We start from the raw sequence: 6,721 nt of genomic DNA, 5'->3' as shown, positions 1-6,721 counted from the left end.
GTGTGGGCAAATTGTGGGAAGATGCAGTCTGTTTTTGTTTTAAATGGTTTTAAAATCATGGGAAGGAGGGGATGTAATAGTTTAATACATTTGGTCAATCAGAGGACACCTAGAGTAAACAGCACTCTCATTCCTTCATACTTGTATATATATCAAAACCTAACCACCACTGCCATCGTGCCCGTCAGTCCTTATAAGGTGGGCCAAACCTCTCCAACCGATACCTCCCGGAGCTATCCACTCAAAGGATCCATGGTTGTCATTTTCATGGCTCTTCCCGAAGTATTGGCAGGACCCACTACCGAGTACTGGTGCTGCTGGGTTGGTTAGTACTGCCGGCTAACCCAGATTGGATGGCAGAGTGGGATTTCTTCCAAATCTGTGAATGCCATATCATTGCTACCAGGCTGACATTTTCTTCACTGGTCAGTCCACCCCACTTACCAGAATGCTTCAGCCTGAATTCTCTCCTGTCATCCACACCCATTGGTTCTTTTTCTTTATTCCTCCCTCCCTTCATTCTTCCTCTGTACATACTTAAAGCCTGTTTTATCCTAAATTTCTTCCATTTTCAATGACTTGAAATGTTGCCTGAATGGACTGAGTAATGTCAGTGGTGGGGTGAGGTGGGGGTGAGGTGGGGAAGGTGTATTTGTGTGTTATGGTGATGGGTGTTTGGTTGGGTATGGGAGTAGAGTGGTGAGTAGTGTGGGGGTAGGTGTGGAGTTGAGTCTGAGGGTTTGGGGGTGGGTTTGATGGTTTGAGTGGGGTTGGGGATGGTGTGATTATATGTGTGGGGTGGTGTGTTGTGCAGATGTGGGTGGGGGCGAGGGTGGTGGGGTTGGTATCTCTAAACTACAGAAAAAGGATTCTAAATATTCCTGTGTGAAGGTCAATATTTTCTTTTGCTTAACCTTTACTGCATAGCACAGACAATTTTTAAGAGTTAAACCATAAGATGATCCTACTACAGTGTTACTGTGAATCAGTGCCCTTCTACAATGGCATGAGTGACACAGGAAATAGATCCAATTGTAACTCCTAGATTTATCCTAATAGGATACTGTTATGCAATGGAGAAACTCAGCCACCAGTACCAATCATTAACTTTAACCGCCTCGGTTCCCGACCATCTAACTTCTCAAAGCTAATTAGAAATGGACAGTAAATGATGGCCTTGTCAGCAGTGTCTACATTATGCGGATAAAGAAAACTATTCCTTTGTGGGTAAAATTTCACCATATTACTCTCTCCATTCAACCTCACACATCTCTATATGTCACCTGTGCTGTCTAACTCACTCACTCAGGACACCTCCCCATCCACACCTACAGTAACAGCAGTGCCACCCACTTTAATCTCACATAATGCCCATTTCTTTTTCATTCCAGGAGGAAAGCAGGCAGCAATTGGGCAAAAAGAATCAATATGTGTGGTGTGCTGCCCGTCATTTGGCTCCTCACCCCTTAGGAAGAGGGGATCCTGACTTTGACCACCCTGAGGGGGACATGGACTGGTATTGATGGTTGCCCTTGACTTACTGGGCTGGGAACCCCTAATTGAAGGCTATCCCCCTTGACATGACCGAGGCCTTCAGATAACTACGACAAGCTTCCTGCCTTTGTGTCTGTGCTAAATGTTAAGGCAGGATATCAGCGATATGAGCTTAGTATCTCTGGCTAAGAGACAAAATATAAAATGACAAAGCAAAGCAGGGATGCTATGAGCATCCAGGTAGGCTCAGCGTGAGCAAGCGCTATGACAGCAAGCAAAGAACCCAACGATGCAGCTTGGTCCACTTTGTGAGCTGGGTGTGTGCTCTGAGCACCCAGTGTCCTTGCTGCAGCAATGCTATGATAGATGCAAGTGCAGCCTAAAGTGTAGCGCTGAAGTGCAGAAGCATCCTGTGAATAGATTGGAGATGTGACATGAGGGTGCTGAGAGTCTGGCAGATGACAGATGCAATATCTGTGAACGTATGAGTGGCATGTGCCTATGGAGTGTGCCTTAAGATTTAGGTGCCCAACATGGAGGTTGTTTGGAGCAAGTGGTTAGTTGTACCCGCCAAGAACCCGCTCTGCTTTCCATGCCGGGTTTTACCAATTGCTAGTTTGTTTGGTGAGTTTTGTAATATTGCAACCGGAATATTCATTTGGTGAGCTGGACTGTTCACAAATCTTTTGACGAGAAATAATGTGCATCAATTGGGAACTTGCCACTGCCTAGCGAGAATTTTGCAATGCTGTTGGAGAAAGAGGTATAAGCTAAAGCAAAATGGCATCAACATTGAGATGGCCCCACCAATTATCACACCCAATTCTGCTCCCACATTTCACAAATGCACACAATACGCAAACTTCTGTAAGATTCCATTTAGATGTTCAACATTCACATAAATATCAGCAAAACATATGTTCTGTTTACAATAACATAAGTTTAAAGAATTGCATTCACTTTCCTTGTCCATTAAAAGCTAATTAAATAAAAGACTAAAACTGCAGGTATGTGGTTTAACTCAAAGGTTGTGTCATAACTAAGTTTAAATATAGTAAAACAGGACAAATAACTATAGTTTATTGATGTATCCCATGTTTCAATTATATTCCCTTTCTGAAGATTTTCCTGTCAGTAGTTTCATAACTGGGTTAATTTTGCTTTGATTTTTTTCTCTTCCAATTATACAATGTTGAAAACATTATTGTTCCTTCTACATCAGCAGTGATCTTACATTGCTTCGTAGCGAGCAAAAAGTTTACATTCAAGTTCCTGAATAAAGTGCCTGCATGAAAATAACTGGAAGCCCTCCAGCAAAGGCGCAGTCCTCTGAGTATTGCAATTTTAGAGCTATCAACCAAGCTGGTAAGTAAATTGCGAATGGCTGGATGAAAATGATCATTCCAATTGTTATTTTTGTTTGCTTAATGTGAAAAACGTAACCTCATTTTATTTGTGATATCTTATTCTAATGCCATGAACACATTGGTTTTGGCTTGTTGCAAAGACAAGTATAAAAATTCTTTTTCGAAACAGTAACCTTCTCCTTTAGCTGTAGCATATTGCATAAATATAAGCCTTGATTTAGAAGCATAAAACTGAGCTTGGTAAACTAAATCAAGTGAAAGTGATTATTTTGATACAAAAAGATTATGAAAAATGTATAGTAACCGGAAAAGCTGGATATTGTGACTGAGCCCTAGAAATGTTTGAACAGTGGTCCTGACTTATTAAGGAGGCAACTTTGTTGCTTTTCAAAATAATATTCAAAGTCTAAAGCAAAGAAAGAAATTATCTTAATGCAAACATTGTACTTACCAAGACTGGTGTCAGAAAATATTGTACCAGGTTCATCAAGGAGGATATCTAGGAATTCAATGTTCCATGTAATAGTTTTTCTTTAAGCACATATCATCCAAATAGAATTAAATTCTTGTTGATACAAAGTATCACTAGATATTAGAACTGTTCATTTGTATATTTTCCCCGAATATTCCATTTCATTTAGAGAACATACACAAAGTAGTTGGTGTTAACAAACAGAAGCCCTAATATACACTGGCTTTTTGTTTATTCAAATCTCATTTCTTTTCCTTGTGTTTTCCATTTATCTTGGAATTAAAAAGAATATCATTCATTTCTTCATTTTGACATGCAGGAATAGGAGAATACCTATAATCTGAATGTGATTTATAATTTTTGCACATCTTAAATAAAGCTTTGAGGATGTAACTGTGTGAGTACATTAAGTTGATCTATTTGCCCTCCAACATATAAGGTACAGGTATAGTTAATGCTTGTTTCAAATGGTATTTTTAATTCACTGGCGAAAGATTTACCATCGAGGTAAACCATTGATACAATTTGTGCAGCCGTGGAAATATTGCATGAATCATCTTTGATACACAATTTTGCATTTATTATCTGGCTTTAAAGTACTAGATGAGGAATCACTGCCCATTTTTCTTGCTGCCCTGAATAGAGTCATGGAGTCCTCCAGCTCGGAGATAGGCCCTTCGGCCAAAACGGGCTACACTAAGCCCATTCCCGTGCACTTGGCCCATATCCTTCAAACCTTTCCTATCCATGTATTTGTCCCAATGCCTTTTAAATGTTGTTAATGTGCCCACCTCAACTACTTCTGCTGGCAGTTCATTCAATTGTGTACCACCCTCTGTGTAAAAAAGTTGTCCTCAGGTTCCCATGTATTCTTTCCCCTCTTACCTTAAACTGATGGCCTCAAGTCCTTGATTTCCCAACCCTGAGAAAAAGACTGAGTGCATTCACCTATCCATGCCTCTCATGATCTTACACACTCCTTTAAGATCTCCCCTCAGGCTCCTATGCTCTAAAGGAAATGTCCTAGCTTGTCCAGCCTCTCCCTATACCTCAGTCCCTTGAGTACCAGCAACATCTTTATAAATTTCTCCTGTACTCTCCACTTTAATAATATCCTTCCTATAACAAGGTGACCAAAACTGAACACAATGTTCCAAGTGTGGCCTCACCAACGTCCTGTACAACTGCAACATAACTTCCCAACTTCTGTACTCAGTGCTCTCTGAATGATGAAGGCCAGTGTACCAAAAACCTTCCTCACTGCCCTGTCTACCTATGACTCCACTTTCACAGAACTGTGCACCTGAACTCCAAAGTCCCTCTGTTCCACTACACTCCTTAAGGCCCTACATTCACCATGAAACTCCTACCTTGACTTGACTTTCCAAAATGCAGCACCTCACACTTATCGATATTAAACTCCATTTGCCATTTCTCGGCCCACTTCCCCAGCTGATCGAGATCCTGCTGGAATTTCTGATAACCTTCCTCACGGTCCATGATACCGCTTATTTTAGTGTCATCCACAAACTGACTAATCATGCCTTCTACATTCTCATCCAAGTCATCGATATAGATAGCAAACAGCAATGGGGCCAATGGGCTCTCCCTGAATTCCATACGATCTACCCTTCCAGAGCAGCCTACCATGTGGAACCTTATCAAAGTTGAAATCCTTGTAGACTACGTCTACCGCCCTGCCCTCACCCTAATAAATTTGTGAGACCTGATCTCCCACGCACAAAGCCATGCTGACTACTCCTAATCAAACCCTGTCTTTCTAAATGCATGTATATCTTATCCCTGAGAATCTTCTCAAGTAACTTAGCGACCACAGGTGTTAAGCTTACTGGTCTATAATTCCCAGGATTTTCTTTGCAGCCCTTCTTGAATAAGAGCACAACATTCACTACCCTCCAGTGTTCCAGGACCTCACCCTTGGCGAATGATGATGCAAATATATCAGCCAGGGTCCCCGCAATTTCTTCTCTAGCCTCTTGCAGGGTTCTTGGATATATCTGATCAGGACCAGGAGATTTATCCACCTTCATATATTCTAATACTTCCAACATCACCTCTACTGTGGTAACTATTTAAACTTTATAGCAAAAACAAATCAGTAAAATAGCTGAATTTCCACAATTACCCTTAGCGTCAACCGTGGCTTAGAGTCATCTCTGGCTTTATTGTGAGCTGTGGCTCACTTGGTGACATTCTTCCATCTAAGTCACAAGGTTCTGGGTTTATGTCCCACTGCAAGCCTTGGGCACAAAAATCTAAGTTTACACTCTGATACAGTCCTGAGGGAATACATTGAAGGCTCTGTCCTTTGAAGGAGATATTAACATAGGCTCCACCTGCCTGGCAACTACATGCAAATAAAATATTCCATTGTGTGTGTGTGTGTGTGTGTGTGTGTGTGTGTGTGTACATTTGTATTGGGGGAGGAGGCGTGGCTGTTATGACTGGTGTCCTGGGCAATATTCATTGCTCATTACAGTCCATTAGTAAGGATGAGATTACAGGATACTTAAAAGTGTATGGTAAAATAAGGCTGAGTCAGCACGGCTTGATCAAGGGGATGTCCTGTCTGACAAATCATTAGAATTCTTTGAGGAGGTAATGAGCAAGTTAGACAAAGAAGAGCCAGTGGAAGTGATCTATTTGGATTTCCAGAAGGCCTTTGATAAGGTGCCACATCAGAGATTGCTAAATAATGCAAAAGCCCATGATGTTAGGGGCTAGGTACTGGCATAAATAGAGGATTGGTTAACTGGCAGAAAGCAGAGAGTGGGGATAAATAGGTCTGTTTCGGGATGGCAGCTGGTGACTAGTACAGTTCAACAGGAGTCAGTGTTGGTATCACAATTATTTGCATTATACATTAATGATCTGGTTGTTGCTAATTTTACAGATGACCCAAAGATAATTGGAGGGACAGGTAATGTTGAGGAAGTGGGGGGTGCTGTAGAATGACTTGGACAAGCTAGGAGAGTGAGTAAAGAAATGCAGATGGAATACAATGTGGAAAGTGTGAGGTTATGCACTTTGGTAGGAAGAATAGAGGTATAGACTATTTTCTTATTGGAGAAAGACTTCAGAAATCTGAAGCACAAAGGAAATTTGGAGTCCTAGTTCAGGATTCTCTTAAGGTTAACATGCAGGTTTAGTTGGTAGTTAGAAAGGTGAATCAATGTTCACATTCATTTCAAGGGGGCTAGAATACAAGAGCAAAGATATACTGCTGAGATAATATAAGGGATAGCAGGAACTGCAGATGCTGGAGAATCTGAGATAACAAGGTGTAGAGCTGGATGAACACAGCAGGCCAAGCAGCATCAGAGGAGCAGGAAGGCTGATGTTTCGGGCCTAGACCCTTCTTCAGAAA

At 41.3% G+C, this 6,721-nt stretch overlaps 1 protein-coding gene across 1 annotated transcript in view; it reads left to right on the top strand.

The window, feature by feature from the left end:
* The first annotated feature begins 2,759 nt into the window (after positions 1-2,759).
* Positions 2,760-6,721, top strand: part of LOC109935549 (four and a half LIM domains protein 2-like) — a 19,380-nt gene continuing 15,418 nt past the window's right edge. Inside the window, exon 1 of the mRNA XM_048597006.1 lies at positions 2,760-2,859. The gene's annotated coding sequence lies outside the window, so the exon portion shown is untranslated. The remainder of the gene's footprint in view (positions 2,860-6,721) is intronic.

The sequence above is a fragment of the Rhincodon typus genome, chromosome 5 (genome assembly GCF_021869965.1).
Source record: "Rhincodon typus isolate 14 chromosome 5, sRhiTyp1.1, whole genome shotgun sequence".
Taxonomy (NCBI): domain Eukaryota; kingdom Metazoa; phylum Chordata; class Chondrichthyes; order Orectolobiformes; family Rhincodontidae; genus Rhincodon; species Rhincodon typus.
The sequence above is the reverse complement of the archived record's forward strand: the minus strand, read 5'-3'. Positions and strand labels throughout refer to the sequence as shown.